At 43.2% G+C, this 26,112-nt stretch overlaps 1 protein-coding gene across 2 annotated transcripts in view; it reads right to left on the bottom strand.

The window, feature by feature from the left end:
- Positions 1–26,112, bottom strand: part of TIAM1 (TIAM Rac1 associated GEF 1) — a 575,726-nt gene that overhangs the window by 234,003 nt on the left and 315,611 nt on the right. For both annotated transcript variants that reach the window (XM_089659507.1, XM_089659508.1), the window contains one exon: positions 2,536–2,625. The gene's annotated coding sequence lies outside the window, so the exon portion shown is untranslated. The remainder of the gene's footprint in view (positions 1–2,535; positions 2,626–26,112) is intronic.

Below are 26,112 nucleotides of genomic sequence, written 5' to 3'. Positions count from 1 at the left end.
TGGATTTGGAATGGAATGTGTAGTGTTCCCAATGCATTTGTGTGTATGGAAATAAAAGCTATTAGAAGAATTTTGAGATTTATTCACTTTTTTCAACACACTGCTATTATTTTGAACACAACTGTATGTAGTCCCAAAGTTGCTGCCTGGATAGAATATAGGGCATGTATCATGAGAGCCCCCAAAGCAGAACATTGCAGGTGACTCCGCTCATTAGCCTCATGTTTTAAAGTGTCATAAATAGCTATCAATAAAAGCTGTATTACATGCTATTCATACTCATTCACTATGAAATTAGTTTTCTGTATTCGGGAAAAAAAAAAAAATAGGTTGATTCTGCTGTTCTCTGTCTCCACCTTCTCTTCATGTCCCCAATTCAGCTTGGGATTTTGCAGCTGTAGTGGCATCTATGCACATGCTCAGTTTTCAGTGAGTTTCCATGCGGAGTATTTCCTCCCCATCACATCTGAGCAGCCTATATGACAGTCCACTCTCTCCCTCCTCCTACATGCCCACTAACCAGCTAAACACAATGGGGGGGGGGGGGAGATAACATCTTTATTGATGGAGGCTACACCTCCCTGTTATTCTAAGCCACAGGCTGGAGGGACATGAAATCTGCCCACACCACGTAATAGACTAGGAAAAAATGTAATTAGATTGTTTTTCATCAAAATAATGACAGTGCCATCATCCACATACAGAAATAGAGGGACAATGTAAATTAAAATTAAACAGTGTGTGTTTAGTATCACTTCAAAACTTTTGGTTTGAGTGAACCTTTAGGTCTGCATCTCAGTTTAAAAGGTGCTGTGTTGCCTGTCTGGAAGCTTAGTATGGCAGGTCAGTCATGAAATCAAATTTAAAAAAGCCCCTGAAAAATAGTTTAACATGCAATTTATGCTATAGCGACTTCAACGAAGCAAACGGTCTAATTCACTCCCTCAATTCTCAGCAATCTTTTCCCACGACTACCGTGTGTTCCCGTTATATTACAAAATTCACACTGATAAAAACAAAGGTGAGGCTGTAATGTTACCACTCCCAGACAGGGCCATGTTTGGAGGACATGCCGTGCTGTGCTGGAACACCTGCATGACAACACCTATTTTGTTGTGTGATTTATTTCATAAGGACCTAATGCTACAACGCACTATTGTAGGCAGTGTGAAGTCTGCTTTAGACCCATAACTACTTTCACTTGTACAGACCACCAAACAATAGAAAAGAAAAATGGTTTCACGTTTCTTGAACTATACAGAGAGACTGACTCCTCTTAACACCTCCTGTTCCCCATTAACCCTGCTGTTACCTTGCTTAATTTAGCCTTAAATGTCCATGCAGTAGGTGGTATTTGTTAAACCCACGCTAAAAGTGCCTCAATATGAAATAATAATGCAACAGCAGCACTCACTGATATTTAAACAAAAAGAAAATATCTAGACAGAAGTGTAAAAAAAATGTGTTATGCTGTCCCTTTAAAATTAACCAAAGTTCAAATACATTTATTTTTCTTGGAAGCCTTTTGGAAGGCATTCTGTAGGACGAAACAAGTAGGGAAGATCCTATTAGTGACATCATCACAATGGCCCAGAGGATGTTTTTGTTCTGCTCGAATTTTCTCCTTTGTTTGAGTATATGCCTTGAATTACAATAAAAGTCAATTGGGATATACTACACTATGCAATTCTCTTTGCGCTCTCTTTGTGTATAAGGTTATTGTTATTGGGAGTGAGAGTGACAGCCTTCCATCCATTTGGGATTCAAGCATGGTTTCTTAAAAGGTGCTGTGAAACCTTGTGTGCATTGAGGTTCTAGCTATGGCCACTGAGAGCGAGTGTGAAAATCATCCATCCATGTAGGATCTGATCACTGAGAGACCTCTTGTACATCGATGTCTAAGTTTCTAAGCAGTTGTGTTTGTTGGTACACTCGAAGTGGTGGTGGTGGCAAAAAAAATAAAAATAATGTAGTCCACAGGGGACTTTAATGTCGTCTTTTACTTGTCAATGGTTTATGGTACTTTTTTTTATGCTACATGGGGGTATATTGATTTCCATTTTTTGTAGATTATGATAATCATTGTTTGCATACAGTAGGTGGCCAGATTATGGAAAAGTAAAAGGAAGTTCTTCTAATAAAATAAAAAAGCTTAGTGCCTCCCCTCGCTCTAAACCTCTGCGGCCCTAGGCACAGCCTGATACATAGAGCTCTGCTCACTGACCTGGACACTCACCAACCCTCAGCAGATGTGTCCAAGCTAAAAATCATCTTACGGTACGGATTGAGAGGAGCAGAAAACAAAATGGCCAACACCTTTTGGTTTATCCTAGATTAATGATAGGTGCTCTTTCAACATTAACCTGTAAAACGACACAAACAAGGCTTCCCGGCTGTGTTCCCCCAGGAGACCAGGTTTCCTGGCAAACTACAAACACAGCACCGGAAAGGCTCCAATGACATGAAATGTCAGAAAGTGGAAAGGCTGAAAGTGATATAACACAAGTTATCATTACAGACAGGAAGCATAGTCACCTCTGGCAGAATATGAATGTATTCTGGGTCACACGGCACGGGGCCCCTCAGGTTCCTGGTCATTCATTTCTGGTTTTGACTGAAAAAGTCCTGTAAGGAAAAAAAAATAATAAAATATATTAGAAAATATTGGTTAAAATAAAATAAGTACTTAACATTCAGATTTTTAGAACATCCAGGGAAACATTTTTTTTAGGTACATACTGTACATAAGTGCTAGATAGGGGAGTGGCAGTAACAAAAGGGATCCAACCACACTATTCCCACCGCACATGTTCCTACAAAATGGCTGTGAATGTAGATGCTGCAGTGACCACCGTCTGGAAACCGAAGACATTCAAAGCAAACGTATGTCACCAGCACACCACGAATATCCAGAATGGGTGCAAAGCTTTATTAAGCGATCAAATCATAATAACTGAAGCAACGTTTCGGAGTCTCGCAGGACCCCTTCATCAGGCATCAGGTAACATGCTTCAGTTATGCTGTGATCACAGAATAAAGCTTTGGACCCATTCTGGATATCCATGGTGTGCTGGTGACACACTTTTGCAGTAACAAAAGGGGGAACAATAGAAATGAGCAACTCTGCAGTGTGAAAAGTGTCTGTTGGTGCTCACAGTGAAGGAAATGCACCAACAATAAGCCCACTGAGCTAGCTCAATGCATTCCTTGTGCACTAGGTGCCAAAAGGCATGCGCTGCAAGCCCACCTCCATCTTTACTTGTATAAGGCCAAAGGGTTCAAACACACTGGTGAGCCTTGCAGTATGTTTCAATGTGAAGCCCATTACACTCACGCTCCTCAAGCCAATGGTCAAATATAAGAGATAACTGCAAAAGGAACATCAGTCTAGGGGTCCATATGGTCACTGGTCTTCATCAAACATACATATTCAATTTTCTCTAAAAGACCAACAAAGGATAAAATGACAGAACTTCAGGGGTCAATAGGAGCCCTGTCTCATAAGAGGCGAACATAGGTAGGGTTTAATGCCAGACAAGAGGGTTTCATTTCTGTTTGTAAAGAAATCAGGAAAGAAGTCAAAATCCTATCTACAACATGGGGGCTTTACAGGAACAAGGATTGTAGACTAACAAGGGAAGTTGAACCACAGCACAGTTAGATTTTTGGCAAGGTTGCGGTTCACTATAAAAGAAAAACGTTTTTTTTTACAAGGGATATTCCCCTCAGCAACTTTCCTCGCAAGCAACAGTAAATTCATTTTGCATTCACGCTTTCCAACGTAACAGAGTCTGGAGAAGCCCATTTCCAGATTTCACAGCAGATGGCACTTCAGTAACTGGAACTGCGGCACGGAAGACACCGTGGCTATATGGGACAAAGGAAGCCCTAAATATTACTTCTAATCCAGAGCAGCCAGTACAGAGATTTAAGACATCGCCTTTAAGAAAGTTCAATATTATGCAACACTGATGATAAAGTTTGATTTTTTTTATACTGAAAATACAGGTTCAGCCAGCCTAGAGAGACAAGAAACATTTACAAGTGTGAGTAGAAATATGTAGTAAGCACAGAGATCACTGCATGATAAAGCAGGTTTAGTACAAGAATAACAAACTGGTTCTGAAATGAGACCTTTCCTAAAAAAAAAAATATATAGATTTAGCTTTTAGAGTTGCTGGGAAACAGAAGGGGAGACACTGCAGTTACTAAGGAGCAGCTTCTATAAAAAGCAACAGTACAAGGTGTTGGAGAGCGCAGACTCCTTTATTAGCATTCCATTCTTTTTAAACCGACCTAGAAGATCAAGCATATCAGATGGGCAGCTACAAGAGCAACAATGATTATTCTATACAGATCATTTCAACCAATTCATGTGCCTGATGGTCAAGATAGGATAACAGAATGATAATACAATGAGTAGAAGATTTAACTAGATCAGTGTATGCCAATACTACTTTCGATGCTCAAGTGTTCAATGATGGAAGATTCAATGTGTTGACTTCTGTTCTAGACATCTTATGGAGCTATAAGAGGCCTAAAGTCACCCCCCAATTCAACATCCTGTAGTGATGTTTGGATGAATACTGGGTCAAATAAAATCTGCCCAGGTACACAGTCATAAAATATTTAAAAACATTCAACCCTTCCACAACCTATCCAAATTAAACAAAGAAGATGGGCAGCACAGTGGTTAAATGGTTAGCACTTCCACCTGGCAGTACTAGGGTTGTTGGTTCGAATCTCAGCCACGGCACCACCTGCCTGGAGTTTGCATGTTCTCCCTGTGCCTGCATGAGTTTCCTCCGGGTACTCCAGTTTCCTCCCACACTCCAAAGACATGCTGGTAGGTTAATTGGCTCCTGTCTAAATTGGCCCTAGTATGTGTATGTATGATTGTAAGTTAGGGACTTTAGATTGTACGTCCCTTGCGGGTTAGGGACTGATGTGAATGTGCAATATATATGTAAAGCGCTGCATAAATTGATGGTGCTATACAAGTACCTGTAATAAATAAATAAGTTTCAGTTGAAGCTGGGCTTTAAGATGATATATAAAAAGTTACCATTTCCTGACTACACCAAATTGGGCAACAATCTCATGCTCTAGTCATTAGGTTTTTTTTAATGCAGGAATTTCTGTAGGGTATAACTCTCCCCCCCTCCCAATTCTTTTTTGCCAATAATAGGACCACGCTTGCTGCCTATTTGCAATGCAAGAGAGGTATTCCCAAACACACTCAAAAGGATGCACATTGCCTTCGGCAGCTACAAATACTTCAACTGCCAACTTAAGAAATAGATACTGACCAGCCCATTATGTCCAGCGCCATTTTCCAAGCAGCTGACTCTTCCTTGGGCTTTGGTTTTTCCATACTGTCCTTTCCTGATAACTAACAGCTGGCCCCCTACTGCACACTATTAAGACAATTGGAATTCCTAATAGACTGGAAAAAGATAAAGATAATGGTGGAACCTTTCCTGTTCGGGTGAAGGTCCGCTTTAAGCCAAACCCTTTTTTACTCCAATTATGATGGAATAGAGGAGGGTACAACCACTGTCCTTTTCATTTTTTGTGTCTAATTGGTGAGACTCCTTCAATTTCTACCCTGTAAAATTCACAGGAAATGAGATATCAGTGCGATGTGAGGTATATCTCTTAGACAGTCGTTACGGAAATCAAAGGGTTCATACTGAGAAGTTTTCAGAGCCACCAAGCAGATTCATGCCTGCACTGAAGTGAAAAATCTGATTTGTGATATATCAAAGAAACAGAGAAAGCCTGGGCTTCAGGAAGCCAATCCATCTACTCCATATGTAGGGAGCTCTCTGGATTTTGGCTGCAGTGCATTACATATAAATTCAGATTATCCTAAACAAATGGGACTTTCTGACTACAGCACACACTATGTCACTATGTTTGCTGAATAAATATTAACAAAATAACGGACTGGGTTTACTTTGCCCTTTAAAAACTTGAAAAATACCCGAAATCTAGTAACTGCTGTGTTGAATTTCCCTTGTTAGAAAATGGGGTTACTTTGAATACTCCTCTGGAAACCTTGCCTTTTATTCTGCGTCGCAGTTAAAAAGAAAAGAATACGTGTGTCAAGTGGTGTTATCAGGAAGCGCAACTGTGCGAATGTACAGAACAGCAGATTGCACATGTAAAAATAGATCGGTGGTGGGAGGCTGTTCTGACAAGTCTCATCTACCCACAGCAAGCCGAGCGCTGCGGCAGGAATAGAAAAATGACACAAAATCTACCAAGAGCTCAGTAAGTGGATAGATGTGCTCAGCTCCTGCCACAGTGCCTATTATAAAATCAGGGAGAAAAAAAAAGTTTGGAAATGAAAGTGTGTTATGTCACTGGTGAGGTCACACACTGCAGAGAAAGAATCCCCCAGGATCTGGGCCAGAATGGAAGGACAGGCAGCTGCCGCTTATACGAGGTGACTACTCCAGACTCTGTTGATATATTTGTAGATATGTAGTTAAGGCAAGCAGAGCCAACGACCAGGAAACTCATCAAGCTGGGAGCAACAAACAGAAGGAAATGACTGCATGAATTAATGCACCCCCATGTTCCCCAAAGTTTAAACTCACACACATACTGTATCTGACAGCTTTATGGGAGGGAATGGCAATTCTTTCACAAAATGACAAACCCATAGAAGTCAACCATACAATGCCAAACTTCCTTAAGACAAGGTTTAAAATGGAATTCCAGGAATTCTGCTTCTTTGTAAAAAGTGAAGGCAAACTATGAGTGAAGTGCAAGGAGCTGCATGACATCTCCTGGGCTTACCCCTATTATTTACATATGACCATTTTATCGCACTCCCAGAAGATTGCCATCTATGTATTTCTGGGAGCCCAACCCTCATGCATCAGGTCTAAGCATCTTCAACATTAGAGTCAGTGCATCTGCTATGCCTGCTCCTTCCTTCCTCCTGTCCAATCACAGAAGCCTTTTTATTATTTGAACTCATTCACAAAATACAAAGGCTTCTATGAATAGGCAGCAGAGAGAAAAAGGAGGGGTGGGCATATTTGCTCTGTGTGCTTTTCTCTCCTCTTTCCCAGACCCCAGTGTCCAAGTATGCTCTTGCAGAGCCATAAATCTGTCAGATATAAATAAATAGAGAAAACTTCAGGAGATGCCATGCACCTCCTTTGACTTATTTCACAATGTGCTTGCACTTTTTACAAAGTGTCTAAATTCCTGGAATTCAGCTTTAATGAGTTTCGTTTAGAAAATCTAGTGGCATGCACAGAGCTCTGAAACACACAAAAGGGTTGACAGAAAGATCCTACAAAAACTTGTTCGTACAATGTACCATTTGTACAGCAATGTTACATAAGCACAGTACAAGTGTTCCCCATTTGCTAGGATGTAAATGACTCCTGCTGCCTAGCATCCTTGGTTGCTAGGAAGCAAGCACCTCATCACCTTGAGTGGTTGGTTGCTAGGATGCAAATGGCCAAGCGTCCTTGATATTCAGGATCAATAGCATATATTAAATACTGTATGCATGTAAACTTTTTGATATTGTAGATAGCCTTCCCAGAACAGTGGTCGAAACATTCTTTTAATATTGTGTAGAAAAGCAGCTAAAGACGTGAAACGCAAGAGGATGGGATCAAAATTGTCCCGATCAAGCTTCGCTGGAAAATCTGATCACTTTCTCTGAAATTGCCATCGTTTTTTTCCTGTTTTCGATTCAAGGAGTGAGGAGCAGGGGAGTGTCCGAATGCCCTAGGCTACAAGGCTGTGTGTTTCTATTGATGCACACAGTGTAGGCAGACAACTTTAGTCCCCGCATGGAATGGTGGCTCCATAGGACGCTGCAAGAGAAAGGTGCCATCATTTGCACCAGCCTAAATAGGAACATAGGCAAGGATAAAAAAAAAACAAAAGAAGCTGTGTATTCTGTAAATAGTTATATCCGCTGCCCAAAAAAAAAAAAAAAAAATTTAAAAAGGAGGGCCTAATATCACTTTAAAAGAAGTATGGCCAAAGCTTTTTTGGTCATACTTCTCTTTTGGGTCACAGGAGTGTACTTCCTTTTGCCCTCTCAGTTGACAACAGAAAAGCAACCCTAGGCTCTAGAAGGATCTCAACCATATCGTTGGGATTCACACAGCTGCCTGACAGCCAAAGCCAGCTGAACCCGCCCACTCATCAGCCTGGCGTTCCAGTTAGCGCTGAAAGTGCACAGTGGGGAGCAGTAACTGACAGTCACAGCTCACCGCTCCAAGCTGACAGATCATGTGATCCCTCAGTTCCTGGGCTTATAGCTGGGGGGGTGACAGCTGCAGCATCAGAACGGTGCTGCAGCATGGTGACGAGTAGGTGCGTTTCATTTCTTATAATCTCATGCGTCCCCTTTAAGGACTGTATGCATAACAAAGATCTAAACACTGCTAGTAATACATATGATGCAAATTAAAAACTGGCAAAGAAGTTCTCTGTTTAAGTGTGAGCCTGATCTTATTAGTGTAACGAGACAAAATGAAGTGCTAACGTACATTCAAATCTTTATGAGTTGTAACACAGCTGCATTTTATTTCTGCCAATACCTAAAACAGGACTCAAGGCAAACAGCTAAATATGTATATGTAAGCTGATGTAACTGCCTTAGGATTTGTAATTCTGTTCAGCCAATTTTGTGATTCACATTCCTTACTACACTGCACGGTTTTGCAGGTGACCCCCAGTATTTCCTGGTTCAAAAGAACACCATATTCAAAGAAACATAATAAGTCAGGTTGGGGGGGAAAAAAAAAAAAAAAACACAAAATCCATCAAGTTCACCCAATATTAGAAAACCCCATAAACAGGGCCCTATTTCACAGGGGGAAAAAAAAACCTTCCTTTCTGATGCCCTAAGGCATGGGTGTCATACTACAAGTCCCATGAGGCATTGCAAGATTGACAGTTACAAGCATGAGTCCCAAAGGCAGAGGCATGATGGGACATGTAGTTTTGCAACAGCTGGAGGGCCACCAGTTTGACACCCCTGCCTTAAGGCAATCAGATATTCTTCAGATCAACAATCTCTGCTGATATTACTGATACTGCAGATCAGCTATTGTAAACTAAGGTTCCTCCAGGGTTGGCTAGGGGTTCCTTAAGTGCCTGCAGAGTTTGAGGTCCGATGCCATTTGAAAAATCCATCTGCATGACTGCAAGTGTGTCATTCTGGCCACCCCTGTAAGAGGGGGCATTCTTTACACTTACCGCCACCAATGTAAGGGGCATTTTCCCAAAGAACTCCAATCTTACCAGGGGTTCCCTGAAATCTGAATGTTATTTCAAGGGTTCTTCTCAGGTAAAAAGGTTGAGAAAACTGCTGTAGATGTTAATATTAATGGCTGGAGATAACTGAAAGACCAACTCTAATGCAAGAGCTGAAGTGCTATAGTCCTTGATGTCCCCTAGTACATCTCTTAGAGGTCAGCAAGACGACAGCAGGAGAAAGTATTTACAAGATTTTTTGGAATTGCTTAGATGTATTAAAGTTGAATTCCAGGAAAGACATAGTAGATTGCATATGTACATTGGGCTTGGCAACTCAAGTATGCACCTGTGATACCAGATTGCCTCTGTGGAAGCCATCAATCCCTGTTGTAACACAATGCAGAGCTTTCTTTGAATGGAGAAGGTTGGGGTTGCCCCTTCTCTCCACCTTGTCCAATCAGAGAACGCTTTGCATTCACTGAGAAAAATGAAGGCATTTTCTGAATGGTGGCAATGCCTAACAGGCAACCCCCTGTAGTTACTAGGCAGAAGGGCAGTCATTCGGCTCGGCCCCCAGAAGACTGTTGTATTCACTGCAGTGCCTCAGGCAACTACAGAGATTTACAGCTTCTACAGAGGCTGATCAGGTATCACATATACAGTACATTATTTCATTGTGTGAAGCTGACCCAATGGAAATATGCAAAATATATTGTGGCTCCAGCACAGCCTCAACAGAGCTCAGGTGTTGTTAAAGTGCACAGGTGTATCACAAGAGGATATACGAAGATGGAACATTCCTGGCAACTATTCAGGAATCGTATGCTTACAGGCTCGGTTTACACTGCTGCAACCCCAAAGTTATGCAACTTCCTCGCAACTTTTGTGATTTAACATCGCAGTCTACAAGTAGACTTAAATCGCACCAAGTAGTGCAGGAACCTGTTTTTTTGGGTGCCGTCTTAATCATTTATTAGGACAGCACCTATTGAAATTAATTTTTTTTCTTACTTTTAATGTGTCACAAGTCGAATGACGAGTCACAACATTGTGAATCGGGGCTTACTCCTGGGAAGGGGACCATTGCGTCACCACACCTGTGCTGCATCTGAACGTCAGACATGTCATGGAAAAAGCCACAACCCATCCATGATGGTGCATAATCTTGGCAATGATGGGCAGGTCTCGTACGGCTGTCAATCTTTGTGGGAGATCTGTTTATTTTTGAACACCCAACAATTGTTCTTTGACAATAAAAGGGCAGACATGTCAGAGGCAATGGGGTGCTATTTAGCAGGAAATCTTTTAAGTATCTATAGTCAAAATGAAACCCCATACATTCATTTTCACATTGTATTTCAATTATTTCTAGCCTACTCCTATTAAATCTGGAGGATCTTGAAGTTTGTAAATTTACTTTGTAAAGATCCCCACATATTTACTTCCAGGAATTCTGTGACACATATTCACTATGCCCTGTGGGTGGCACTGCTGTGTCACACAGTTCATAGAGCCTGCCTTCCAAACTACAGGAGGTGGAGTTTCAGGAGGCAGAGTCCGTACAGGAATCACAACTTGCAGGCAGCAAGGTGCCATGGGACACAGTCCTTAGAAACTGAGGAGAAACTGCAAAGCATGCAGGGAATACAGGACGTTGTGGAAAGAAATGACCAGCAGACATGAAGAACTTGCAAAATCAAAGATTTTTTTTTAAGTAAGCTTATATTGGATTGTCAAATATAACTATTGTTTATATTATTACCATACTGACATATTAAATTGAAAGTGTATGCGCTGATCACAGATTTCCTTTAAACGTACAATGGTCCACATGGGTACTGCAACAATTCATTTTCTGCATTTAGAAAAATCTGTCCCAGAGTGTCCCCAAACACTCAAATGCAAAAAAAGAGCTCGTCAAAACCCAATATGTATACTTGGGAGAGCAGCTGATTCAACTGCATGGAGTTATATAGCGGTGAACAAATGGACAATTGGGAAACAAGCAATCAAGTCCTACAGCTCAGTACAAATAAATGATCAGGGAAATGGGTGATTCAACTGTAAGGCTCCATTCACACTGGAATTGCGCTTATGTGCTTTTTTTTGTGCACATTTTTCATGCTACATGCATAGTGTGGCCCATTCATTCCAATGGGCTGACCTATGCATGGCAGAGTAGCTCAAGCACTGTTTGACCCTTGTGCATTTCTTTGCATGCAAAAATACGCCTACTCTTGCCATTAACAATGAATGGCCCCACAAGTGTGACACGCTTTCTTTCACATTTCATGAACATGCATGCATTCATGCACTACTATAGTGTAATTGCAGCCTAAAGCTCAGTACAGGCAGATGTTCAAGGATGGCAACGGAGGAACCTAGGTCAGTGGAGATGGCTGCTCATGGATGGCAATGGAGGCACATAAGTCAGAACAGATGAATGCTCAGGGATAGCAGTGGAGTTACATAGGACAGTACAGGCAGATGCTCAGGGATGGCAATGGAGGCACATAGGTCAGTACAGATGGCTGCTCAGGGATGGCAATGGAGGCACAAAGGTCAGTACAGATGGCTGCTCAGGGATGGCAATGGAGGCACATAGGTCAGTACAGATGGATGCTGAGGGATAGCAGTTGAGATACATTAGGTCAGAACAAATGTCAGCTTAAGGATGGGCAATGGAGCCACATAGGTCAGTACAGCTGGCTGCTCAGGGATAGTAATGAAGTTACATAGGTCAGAACAGATAGATGCGCAGGGCTGGGAGCCACATAGGTCAGTAAAGATGGCCGCTCAGGTATAGCAGTGGAGTTACATAGGTCAGTACAGACGGTTCTTCAGGGATGGCAACAAAGCCAGTAAGATGGCTGCTCAGGGATGGCAACAGAACCGCATTGGTCAGAACAGATGGATGCTCAGGGATAGCAGTTGAGTTAGATAGGTCAGAACAATTGTCAGTTTAGGGATGGCAATGGAGCCACATAGGTCAGTTAGATGGCTGCTCAGAGAGCAATGGAACCACATAGGTCAGTAAGATGGCTTCTCAGGTATGGCAAAGGAAACATCTAGGTCAGTACAGATGGCTGCTCAGGGATAGTAATGAAGTTGCATCAGAATGGATGGATGCTCAGGGCTGGCAATGGAGCCACATAGGTCAGTAAAGATGGCTGCTCAGGTATAGCAGTGGAGTTACATAGGTCAGTACAGATGGTTCCTCAGGGATGGCAACAAAGCCAGTAAGATGGCTGCTCAGGGATGGCAACAGAACCACATTGGTCAGAACTGCTGGCTGCTCAGTGTTGGCAATGCAACCAGATAGGTCAGTACAGATGGCTGCTCAGGGTTGGCAATGAAACCACATAGGTCAGTACAGATGGATGCTCAAGGATGGTAATGGGGTTACATAGTTCAGTACAGATGGATTCTCAGGGAAGCGGTTGATTCGATTGTATGCAGCAGTATTGTTCAGGAGAGACAGAATCTTAAGGAAGCAAGGAAGATCCTTTGCTGTAAGGACTGTATAGCTCAGACAAACTAGGGGACAGCAATGGAGTCATATAAATTAGTACAGACAGTTGCACCTGGAAGCAGTGGAGTCGTAGAGCTCACTCCAGACTGGTGCTCATAGAACCACCTAACTTAACTGCCATATTTTAAAGGAAGGTGACAAACAATCTTTCATAGTTGACTGAATACATACCATATTTTTATCTATGGAAAACACCTTAGTGGCTAAGTGCTTCTAATGCAAAAATAGTTAGATAAATTTATTTAAAAAAACATTTTTGTCCCACGACACAACCATCCTCCCCCATTGAATTGGCTGCCTACCTCTGTCCAAGGGAGCTATTCATGATCTTCTTCACACCAAGTCAGTAAAATGAGTCTGCTTTCAGTGCTGGAGGGTACTTAGCCAAAATCATACCCTCAGCAGCCCTGTAGACCTATGTGCATAGTCTACGATAATAATTAATAGGGATAGTTATGTCGATTGCAGCTTTGCGTTAAAGATGTCATAATATGAAGTTGCTGACAAAAGCCATCATAGAGATGGATGGAAAGCAATTACATTCAGTCCATCCTCATTGTGCGCAGTATCTGCAGTGAACATCACGGCATGCATTATTAACGGGAAGAAGCTTTTCTGATGGGGCCTCGGGCACAAATTTAGGACAGAGAAGAATGTGGAGCAACATGAGGAAACCCAGTGAGGGAGAACACGAGTTTCTGGGACAGTAAAGCACCAAAAGGCAAATACTCACTTTAGCTATGCATGAGGGGATTAGGGCTGCTGGACATAACAGACTCAGCAGCTCAGGGCCCAGTTTTTAAAAGCCTTGAAGCCCAAGTCACACACCCTTGTGTTTCATTTTATAGTATTGTGCCCTTGCATGTTGTAATTTGTGAAATTTAAAATACCTTTTTTGCTCAATAAATAAGAATCTTCCTGCTCTTCCACTCCAGTACTCTGTGTTGGCAGAGCTGAGTAGCAGCCACACCTTTTAGCACAAGTGTCCTAACTCAGACTTGTATTGCAGAGGAAGGGAGGGGGCATGTTATACCAGTTCTGTAACAGAGCACTGGGTTTCTGATCCCTTATGGTACACAAGTGCATGAAATGTATGTTCTTCCCATGTCTATGTGGGTGTCCAAAAATAAATGTAAAAAAAAAAAAATTTTATAAACAAACAGGTTTACCACTTGCCTACCGGCCCCTTTCACCCCCTTCCTGCCCAGGCCAATTTTCAGCTTTCAGTGCTGTTGCAATTTGAATGACAATTGCGTGGTCATGCAACACTGTACCCATATGAAATGTTTATAATTTTTTTCACACAAATAAAGCTTTCTTTTGGTGGTATTTAATCGTCACTGAGCAAAAAAATGAAAAAAAAAAAAAAGTTTTATTTCTGTTATAACATTTTGCAGATTGGTAATTTTTTTCCTTCACTGATGTGCGTTGGTGAGGCTGCACTGATGAGGTGGCATGGATAGGCAGCACTGATAGACTGCACTGATGAGGCGGCACTGGTGGGCATTGATCAGAAAGTTCTGATATGCAGCAATGATGGGCACTGATAGGCGGCACTGACTGGTGGCACTGGTGTGTGGCACTGGTCATCAGGGCCGATTTGCTCAGTGACAGCATGAGGAAAGTGCTGCCAACAACCGACAACTGTATTTACTCAGTGATCTGCTGTGTGATTGGACACAGCTGATCACGTGGCCTTTTACCTCATCACGTGATCAGCTGTGTCTGTAGGACACAGGTGAGTGGCTTCAACATGTTGTCTATAAATATAAGGTAAATATTCTTTAGAATTCAGTACTATAATATTTTTTATGCATTCTTTATTTTGAAAAAAAAATAAAAAATGTAGATAATCAGGTAATTTATGGGCAGCACAGTGGCTAAGTGGTTAGCACTTTCCGCTTGGGAATACTAGTGTCGTTGGTTCGAATCCCAACTATGGCGCCACCTGTCTGGAGTTTGCATGTTCTCCCTGTGCCTGCGTGGGTTTCCTCCGGGTACTCCAGTTTACTCCCACACTCCAAAGACATTCTGGTAGGTGAATTGGCTCCTGTCTAAATTGGCCCTAGTATGTGTATGTATGAGTGTGAGTTAGGGACTTTAGATTGTACGCCCCTTGAGGGTTAGGGAATGATGTGAATGTACAATATATATATGTAAAGTACTGCGTAAATTGATGGCACTATACAAGTACCTGAAATTAATAAATTTACAGTAAAAAAAAAAAAAATTTAGAGTATATGTATACAAAGAGGGATTTACTAAAACTGGAGCACTTCGCATCTGGTGCAGTTGTGCATGGTAGCCAGTTTCTAACTTCAGCTTGTTCAATTAAGCTTTGATAAATCCTGGAAGCAGATTGGTTTCTATGCAGAGCTGGACCAGATTTTGCACTCTCCAGTTTTAGTAAATAACCCCAGTGACTGAAGTGTGAATACAACTGAATTTGACTACAGACTACTATCTTTATAACAATTTGTTCTCATCATTTCCCCACAATTCTGATGAGTAAGTAAAATACAGAACATGTTACTGACATATAAAACAGATCTTTTTTTCCCCCTTTTCTTCCTTCCATAGCTGAAATGGTAACATGACAAAGAAAGATTCTAAAAAGGTTTTAATTGGCTAGGGCCACTTAGACCTGCAGGGCATGTCTCCATTCTTGAGCTGCAGGCAAAGCGCCTGGACAACTGAAAGAGTTAACCCGAAAATACTGTAATTAGGTGAGCAATCAAATAATAAGCAGCTCGCTTGTAATTCAGAGTCAGCGGGGTGCTATTCAGCAGCAAATCTTTGATCCTACAATGGTCCGTATATTGGCAAGCTCCATACACAGTGTAAATTAGTTACAGTTTGTGTTAACTTAAGACAGCTCAAGGATTTAAACCTCCAATGGCGGCTTCAAAAGGCCTGGCTGGAAGGATGTAACTGGAACAATGTATCACAACGCTGCTGCATAGAGGCCAAGGAGACGATTAATAGAGAGAGATGCAAAGAGACCAACAAAAATCAAGCAGGAAAGAGTCCAGGGGATAAAGATCAGAGGTCAAAGCTTTAAAAGTCAGGTCTGATCGGGAAGGAGGAAATATTCTGTTAAACAAAGAAATCTATCTTCTTCAAGAGGATTCTGATGATTGGAGAGGATGGAAAGATAAACATCAGCATAACAAATAGGAACAATACATTACAGAGATGTTAAAAAAAAAAAGATGGCTGATTTATTCCCAAACTGTATCTCGCACTACAGGACATACATATAAAAATGATCACACAATTAAGAGAAGTATCGTGTTCAGTCAATTTAACATTTTAGCATTCTCAAACTGATGTTTAATATTTTAAAAACATGACTGAATAAAGTCTTTATTTTTCAATTAAGCATGAAAGTGATTGTAAAAGGTTCCAATTTTTTTTTCTTTAATTGCAAAATGATTTGCACAAAGCAGCCTTGATCCTCCTGTTCTCGGTCCGCCACCAGAGTTCCTGGCTCCTCCCTCTCCCATTGAATGCCCCATAGCATGCTGCTTGCTATGGGGCACACATGCAGGCTTGCTCTCAAGCCATGCTCTGTGTGTCCATTGGCACAGCTTGGCCCCACCCCCCAGTCTCTGCTTACTGGCAGTAATTGACAGCAGCAGGGGTCAATGGCACCTGCTGCCATCTCTGATCCTATGCGGAGGTAGAAGGTGGAGAAAGCCCCTGCTCTCGTGCACAGCGTTGGATCAAGTTTGGACTCAGGTAAGCATAAGGGGGTGCAGGGGGAGGAGCTGCACCCATAAGGTAAAAAAAGAAAAAAGAAAAAAAAAAAACCTCAGCCTTTGGAGCCAACAAAGGCTTCATCATTGACATTGGACTCTAAGGCAGGGTTCACACATATGTGGTGTGGTACATCGCATGTGATTCGCACAGGAACCGCACTGCATTCCTGCGCAAATCGCATTGCGAATTGTACATTTTGTATAGCTCAAATAGCACCGCATCTTCACCAAAAAAAGGTGCAGGACCCTTTTTTTTGGTCCGCACTAGAATTGGATTGCATGGGTATTCACACCCATGCGATATGATTCTGTACATCGCACTGCGTTTTGCAGACCAATTTCAGGGTGTTAACATACACACCCGCAGCGGTTCGCATGAACGGGGCGCAGTTGTGAATTCGCACAGAAAACGCTGCGAATTACGCACCGCATCAGTGTGAACCCAGGCTCAAGTATTCGTAAAGGTTCCTTTTTTTTTTTTACAAATAAACATGTTATACTTACCTGCTCTGAGCAGCCCTAAACCTTCTCTTCTGGGGTTCCCCACCAGTGATGTTAGCTACTCCTCTTCTCTGTATGCCACCATAGAAAGCTGCTTCCTGGGGGGGCAGATGTGCAGACTTACTCCCAAGGCGGGCTGTGTGCGTCCATTGACACACAGCATGACTTCGTCCCACCCTCCAGCCCCTCCTCAAAAAGGTAGAGAGAGGAGAGGGAGATTGCAGCAATGGGTACCTGCATTTACCTTACAGCAGCAGACCTTTCTGAAGATGTAAGGGTCAGGTACACTAAACATGTCAAATGGTTTTTCTATTTTTCTAGCCACCAAAGAAATAACAGGAAATAGTCCTGCTGGATACAAGTGTCACCTGTACAATGATCAGCAGTTAGATCACCCAGAGGTTTCCTCTCCAACTTTTTTTTTTTTGGCTCCATGCCACACCAGTTTAGAAAACAGCAGAGCAGCAGTCTTTTGGGTTTTGCAACTTTGCCAAGTAGCAGGCAGCCAACTCCCAGCTCAGAGAGTTTTGGATTCTTTTTAACAGCTTAAAAGAAAAACACATTGTCACAGAAAAGCTACACAATCTCCCTGAGGTATTATAATGATATACTGTACATGGAAATAGACAGAAATAAAACCAAATGCAGGGCAAGAAAGGCAAGATGCAGAGGATCCAAGGGGAAGAAACTCCAACCTCCTGCCAACAAGAGTAGCCCAAATCTCACGAGAAGATGCTCAGCCTAGTGCAGGGTTGTCTTCTTGAAACATTTGGGCTTATCTACTGCATCTTCTCCCATACCTGGCCAAAACTAAATGAACTTTCATTTACTGGTTTAAAGAGGAGATATAGATATATATATATATATATATATATATATATATATATATATATATATATATATAGAGAGAGAGAGAGAGAGAGAGAGAGAGAGAGAGAGAGAGAGAGAGAGAGAGAGAGAGAGAGAGAGAGAGAGAGAGAGAGATACACACACACAGTATACAAGTAGTGAGTGTTCAGCTTGTATAACATGTAAATTTGCTGTCCCCTCAAAATAACTCAACACACAGCCATTAACTTCTGGCAACAAAAGTGATTACACTCCTAAGTGAAAATGTCCACATTGGGCCCAATTAGCCATTTTCCCTCCCGGGTATCATGTGACTCATTAGTGTTACAAGGTCTCAGGTGTGAATGGGGAGCAGGTGTGTTAAATTTGGTGTTATCGCTCTCACTCTCTCATACTGGTCACTGGAAGTTCAACATGGCACCTCATGGCAAAGAACTTTCTGAGAATCTGAAAAAAAAAAAAAGAATTGTTGCTCTACATAAAGATGGCCTAGGCTATAAGAAGATTTTGAGGGAACAGCAAATTTACACTGTTCTACAAGCTGTACACTCACTACTTTACATTGTAGCAAATTGTCATATGAAAAGATAAAAAATATGCGGGATGTACTCACTTCTGTGAATGTATCTCTCTCTCTCGTTCTATATATATATATATATCTCTATCTATCTGTTGGTCAACAGGTCCCAGCCAGAGATTCCCTGCTGGCACCTGGCGATCGCCAAAGAACACTGACAGAAGAGAGGTCTGGATGTAAATACAGATCTCTCCCCTGTCAGCAACAGCGTGCTACTTTGTATTGCTCTGCAAATGGAGGAGGAGCAAAAAACTGTTTTTGTAGCATTTTTGGGAGTATTTTTCCAGCAGAAAAAAAAATGCTACAGGTTCCTAAACGCTTCTAAAAACACTGCTAAAAACAGCTTTGAGGTTTTTTTTTTTTCCTCAAGTACTGTAAAAATGCTAATAAAATTGTAACGCTCCTAAAAGTTTGAGCATTTTTTTCTTGATGAACTGTAAAAAAACAAAAAAAAAAAAAAAACACTAACAAAACACTAATGCTTCTAAATCAGTGGTTCTCAACCTTTCTAATGCCGCGACCCCTTAATACAGTTCCTCATGTTGTGGTGACCCCCAACCATAAAATTATTTTCGTTGCTACTTCATAACTGTAATTTTGCAGTGGGAGGAATAGTGCCCCATCGTTGGTGCCAGTGGGGGGAGGAATAGTGCCCCATCGTTGGTGCCAGTGGGGGGAGGAATAGTGCCCCATCGTTGGTGCCAGTGGGGGGAGGAATAGTGCCCCATCGTTGGTGCCAGTGGGGGGAGGAATAGTGCCCCATCGTTGGTGCCAGTGGGGGGAGGAATAGTGCCCCATCGTTGGTGCCAGTGGGGGGAGGAATAGTGCCCCATCGTTGGTGCCAGTGGGGGGAGGAATAGTGCCCCATCGTTGGTGCCAGTGGGGGGAGGAATAGTGCCCCATCGTTGGTGCCAGTGGGGGGAGGAATAGTGCCCCATCGTTGGTGCCAGTGGGGGGAGGAATAGTGCCCCATCGTTGGTGCCAGTGGGGGGAGGAATAGTGCCCCATCGTTGGTGCCAGTGGGGGGAGGAATAGTGCCCCATCGTTGGTGCCAGTGGGGGGAGGAATAGTGCCCCATCGTTGGTGCCAGTGGGGGGAGGAATAGTGCCCCATCGTTGGTGCCAGTGGGGGGAGGAATAGTGCCCCATCGTTGGTGCCAGTGAGGGGAGGAATAGTGCCCCATCGTTGGTGCCAGTGGGGGGAGGAATAGTGCCCCATCGTTGGTGCCAGTGGGGGGAGGAATAGTGCCCCATCGTTGGTGCCAGTGGGGGGAGGAATAGTGCCCCATCGTTGGTGCCAGTGGGGGGAGGAATAGTGCCCCATCGTTGGTGCCAGTGGGGGGAGGAATAGTGCCCCATCGTTGGTGCCAGTGGGGGGAGGAATAGTGCCCCATCGTTGGTGCCAGTGGGGGGAGGAATAGTGCCCCATCGTTGGTGCCAGTGGGGGGAGGAATAGTGCCCCATCGTTGGTGCCAGTGGGGGGAGGAATAGTGCCCCATCGTTGGTGCCAGTGGGGGGAGGAATAGTGCCCCATCGTTGGTGCCAGTGGGGGGAGGAATAGTGCCCCATCGTTGGTGCCAGTGGGGGGAGGAATAGTGCCCCATCGTTGGTGTCAGTGGGAGGAATAGTGCCCCATCGTTGGTGTCAGTGGGAGGAATAGTGCCCCATCGTTGGTGTCAGTGGGAGGAATAGTGCCCCATCGTTGGTGTCAGTGGGGGGAGGAATAGTGCCCCATCATTGGTAATAGTGACACCAATGATTGGGCACTATTCCTCCCACTGACACCAATGATACTTACCTTGCGGACCCCTGCTCCAGCCTGGGCTCGCTCGCTCCCTCCCTCTCCCATGGTACAAACACTTACCGGTCAGATGGCTTCCTTCTCCGGCCGCTTTCCTCCTCTTCACTCGCTCGTGCTTCGCGGTGCCGCTCGGCTCCTCCTTTCCAAGCTCCACCTCCTCGCCGGTGATTGGCCACCTGTGTGCCTCTCTTGAGCTACAGTTCCGGCGGCCAATCACCGACGAGGAAGGATTGATCCCGGGGGTGTGTCCAGATGACAGGGACGGCATGTCATCCCGCCCACACCTGCAGACGGATCAAGGAGCGGTGTCTCGGTTCCTAAGGCCATCGGAAATATGTGTTTTCCGATGGTCTTAGGCGACCCCTGGGAAAGTGTCGTTCGACCCCCAAAGGGGTCACGACCCCCAGGTTGAGAACCGCTGTTCTAAATGCTACAAAACCTCTACTACAAGCCAGCACAAAAACGCTACAATCAGTGTTTTTTTTCCTAGTGATTTCTGAGCTGACGTGAATAGAGCCTTATAGAAGCCTATATATGGCCTTATCTTAATAGCGGAACTTCACCCAAAAAGGGGAAGTTCCACTTATTTGTATCCTCCCCCCCCCCCCTCCATTGCCACATTTGGCATTTTTTTGGGGGTAGGGGGTACTTGGTTTTGATAGGTACCCGTTTCCACTTCTGGTGAGATGCACTGGGGCGCCCCTCCTCCACAGGTCCCAGAAGACTGCGGAACCATTCACAAAGCGCAGTGCGCTCCGCACATGCGCAGTAAGAAACCAGTCTGAACCCGCAAGGCTTCATTGCCAGTTGCGTTTACTGAAGATGCCGGCACCTACACCTGAAGCCAACTGCAGAATTGACTACATCCCTGGATAGGCAAGTGTCTTTATGTGAAAGTGTTACTAACCCCAGAATCCTGCATTCACTATATCTGGTCTCCCAGAGTACACAGGACGTGGAAGTACAATTATTTTACTAAATATAAACTGCCAAATACCTTTTCTCACCAGCAGTTAGAGCAGTCTTGTGACTTCTATCAGTGTCCAGCAGAGCACTGGTTAAAGCTTGGAGGAGTTTTCATTTTGCTCTAGGAGGATGCATTACCCCTGGCCTCTGTCTGGACAGTTCCGATTGGCCCTGTGCTGATCACATGCACTCACAAAAGAAAAAAACCTCTCTAGCAATGCACAAACTGAGCATGTAACTTCACATGATGTGTCTTATCAGAAGATAAAAGGGGGACACTGGAAGAAGGGAAGGATCAGAGAAAACAGGATCAAACAGTCTTTTTACACAATGCGGAGGATTAACCCCTTAGATTCCACAGTGAGTATAACAAGCATGCTTCACTGCATATACAGACTGATTTAACTATTGGGAGTTTAGGAACACTTTAACGGCCAGTTCACACTACAAAAACACACTCCGGATACATTTTTAATTACAGTTCACACCACATGCAGTTTGCTATGTTCTAGTATGGTTCTGTGCAGAAAACAAATGCAGCATTTTCTACTTTTTTTTTTCTGCACTGGAAATGGACTAGAACGGACTGCACTGGCGTGAACTAGGCCCATTGGTATACATAGAAAACACGCATTTTTGATGCAGAATATAAAAAAGTGTACTGAACTTCATCTAGTGCGAACTAGCCCTTAATGTCAGGGCAGTATTTGTAGCTGCTAACTTAACTCCACTTAAAAAGATGTGCTCCTAGTTACTGTGAAAATAATTCCACAGTTGCCACAGGCACTATATAGCAGATGCATCATAGATTGTTATCCCAAACCTAGGGTGCAATAATATGCAAACAATCTTGCTTCCCTACTACATCCTGCCAGTCAGACGTTCCATTCACATGGTTGGGAAAACCAAAAAGATGGAACTGGATGGAGGATCAGGGCCAGGTTACCAATGAGTTGATGAGAATACAAAATCAACCTAGCTTACATATATGGGGGCCACACTACACTGACCCCTAAGCAGGGGCGGACTGACCATTCAGGCACTCGGGCACTGCCCAAGGGCCAGTAAGGGGGCCCCATGAGATGCCCCTTGTACCTTTCATAGGCTTTTTTGGGTGTGGTTTGAGTGTGGGCAAGGACACAGGGGCCCCATGATCCCATATTACCCAGAGGCCCCATGACTTGTCAGTCCGCTCCTGCCCCTAAGCCACCTAAATTTGCCAGTCAGGATGCTCATTAATAGCTTAAGAAGTGGTGGGACCAGATGCGGACTAACCATTTGGAAACTCGGGCACTGCCCGAGGGCCCGGGGTCAGTAGGGGGCCCCATGAGATGCCCCTGGTACCTTTTTCGAGTTTGGGCAAGGACACAGGGGCCCCATGATCCCCTATTGCCCGGGGGCCCCATGAGTTGTCAGTCCACCCCTGGGTGGAACAAGCCTCTGGACCAAAGATGTAGCTGCTACATAGCAAGTTAGCAGCCCACATTATGCACATGAGATGTTTAACTCGCATACATGGATATCCTTGTTCCAGATGAGATTAAGCCTACACCTTCAAAACAAGAGTCCTCATGCACACGGGACGTTTTTACAGCGGCTGTTTTTAGCTTTTGACGTTTTTTTCTACAGCCAGAAAACCCCCCAGCATGTTATCCTATGTGTCCATGCAAACAGACTGTAATCAATGTTTTTTGGCAGGGACGTTTTTTGGCTGGAAAAAAAACCCAGGACTAGTGGAGTATTTTAGCTGTAAAAACGCTCCAACGCTGAAAAACACGATAAAACAGTGTTTGTGCCTGTTTCTTTAGACTAAAAGAAAATTTATTTTTTTTTGTGTAAAGAACACGGCTAAACGGCACTAAACGATAATACAAAAACGCTAAAAAACTCACATTTTTAACGTGACTTTACACAGCTAACATGTGCATGGAGCCTGAAGTTGCAGATCCTGTATTGCTATCCTGACAGTTTCCTTAGTACCCGGTATGAGTTCTGTTTCAGTGATATTACAGTATAGGCTCTCGCGGCCGAGACTGCTGGGAATTGTTTGTGCAATCTCTACAGTAGAATACTGTGACAATACAGAAATAAAAAACAGCAAAAAGAGGGTTGCCAGCCTATTTGTAACACTTATTCATCAAATAACGGGCCCACCTTGAGCCAGGTAGACGGCCATCCAACAATGCAGCGATGATATTCTAATCAATTCATTTTGGTCCACAGTCTCACTCATGTGCCATCACGTAATGGATTTAAATGTCATGCGACAGAAACCGCTTTGTTATTTTACCTCCAAAAATCCTGTGAAAAAGGCAGTATGAGACAGTGGATAGAAAATAGCATCCATAAATGCTATAATTTACAGTAATTACCTATGGTAATGAGCCAAGGGAAGAGAGTGAGGCACCTGTTGTTTATCCTGTCAAAGTTCACCACCTCATTTTGCCCACTGGCCTGGGGCTAGCCAATTTATCTGTCAAAAAGGACTCACACTAATGGCGATGCAGCCCACTTCTGCTGGAAGAGGACGCGGGCTGTGAAAAGCCTCATAAGGCACAGCTGCAGATAGAGAGGCATGGAGTGGGAGGATTACCCAATCTTTGCATCTCTCTGAAGGGAAGATTTGCGCTCAGCACCAGGTCCAATAGCAGTGATTAGGTGGTATTGTTTGGGCAGACAGAACATTGTCGTTTCATCCATGTGACAGGTCTGTGTGGGAGAAAAGGATGACAACAAGATCCACTTACGCCATTAGAGGAGGGGGGGGTGAAAGGAGTGCGCCGAAACAGCATATCAGGCAGATTTTTTTTTTTTAGCTCCTGATCTTCCCGTCCACCCCCTTATGTGTTGGGAAATGCAAAATATACTGTGTTGAGGAAATACTGGTATGTTTTGTATACAAATGACAAACCTGATGCCTGGGAGAAATATCTACTGTAAGTGTAACAAAAATAATACATGTGTCAGTCAAAAGGTGGGCTCAGTGACAGGTAGAGGAAGAGCAAAATCCTACTTTGGTAGGAATGATAGACAAAGAGAAGGCTCAACAAAGGAAATGCCATCCTAGAGTCAAAAAGTTACAAATCAGACTGACAGCACCCAATTTTTCTACAGGTTTCCCAGTATTGACAGAAGAAAGACTTTTCTAGCCAATATTTGTTACTTAATTTTTTCTTATATTCATATAAATATTATTTGAAACACGTCTTTTTTTCTACACCTTTGTCCCATTAGGAATTTTTACCTTCACTTCCTCCAGAAAGTGAGAAATGTCTCAAGTAAATTACCCTCTTTGTCAGTGGTCACCCTTATTAGATGGTTTCCCCCTTTATTCCAGTTCTGTGGACAACCCAAAATGTTCCATTTTCACTAAAGTTCAGTTCTGATTGTATTGTTCGCTATTTTTCTCCACCTTTGTCCCATTACATGGTTAGTTAGTCCGGCTGAAAAAAGACAAAAGTCCATCCAGTTCCACCATAGAAAAAAAAAAAACCCAGCAAAGCACGATCCAATTTGCAACTGCTGGGAAGAAAAAGAAAAAATTTCTTCCTGATCCCCCAAGAGGCAAATCAGATATTCCCTGGATCAACTTTACCTATAAAACGTTAGTATCCAGTTATATACTGGATATCTAAGAAAGAATCCAAGCCTTTTTTGAAGCAATCCCCTGAGCTGGCCAGAACCAACTCTTGAACTCTTGAGGAAGTCTATTCCACATTTGCACAGCTCTTACTGTGAAGAAACCTATCATTAGGGGAATTTATTCTTAGCCTTTTGTCTCAGAGCAACAGAATTTCTCTCAAAAGGAAACCCTCTGACTGTGGTCACTCTTATTAGAAGAGTTTCCCCTTTATTCTAGTTCTGTTGACAACCCAAGATGTTAGCTTTTCCCTCAAGCGGTGTTCTGATGGCAATGTTCACCATTTTTTTTCCACCTTTGTCTCATTAGAGCAGTTTTTTCTTCACTTCCTTTCTCGCAGCAACATCAAGTCAGAAAAACATCTCTCAAGTAAAAGGAAACACTCTATGACAGTGGTCACCTTTATTATAAGGTTCTTCCGTTCTGTTAACAACTCAAAATGTTCGATTTCCCATCAGTTTCAGATCTGATGGCAATGCTCACCAGGATAATAAACCGAGAAGGTGAACCTTCTCAGCAAGGACAAGAATATGACACCAATACAAACATGACAAGGGGTTTATGTCTTCCTTACTCTACCCCAGAAGAATGGCTTTAGATAATGTTGTATTTTTATTCTAAACTCAAAGATTGTTTACACCCCACTCTCAGCAGAGGAAAGAAAAATGAAAGCCTAAATCCCGACAGATGAATTAAAATATTTGACCCAGGCATGTAGTTTCATGATTTTTTTTTTTAATATTCATGTTTACAAGAATATCAAAAAAAGAAACTAGCGTAGCTTTCTCAAACTGACTTTGTATAAATTGTTATTCCCTGTAAATACAATTTGTGGGTGGATTGGCAGAGGTGGCACTAAAAGCCAACCAGCAAAGAATGATCCAGACAGGACTGTGCTGTGTCGCAGAGCTGTGTAAATCTCACTCTGTACAACGGGATGAACAGACATACAGAACCTGTAGCAGGTAAAACAGTTCTTAACTGCTTTAGCACTAGCAGAAATACATACGTAATTTTTCATTTCCGGGTAGGGGGCATTCGCGGCCACAGCTGTCAATCACCGAATCCCAGCCGGTGATTACTCGCCGGCGTCCAGTGATTGCCGAGGATCTCCAACAGGGGGAGAACTGTGAGTAAACAAAACCGTTCTCTGCCCTGTTAGCATCTGCACACTGCTTTACATGGCTTGCACAGTACAGCCACACAAAGCAGTGTGCTTACAGTGAAGCACCAACACAGCCCA

Source organism: Staurois parvus, unplaced genomic scaffold, assembly GCF_062004578.1.
Source record: "Staurois parvus isolate SC_StPar_1 unplaced genomic scaffold, SC_StPar_1.0 ptg001162l, whole genome shotgun sequence".
NCBI classification, from domain to species: Eukaryota; Metazoa; Chordata; class Amphibia; order Anura; family Ranidae; genus Staurois; species Staurois parvus.
Note: the sequence above shows the minus strand (reverse complement) of the source record. Positions and strands in the feature narration are given on the sequence as shown.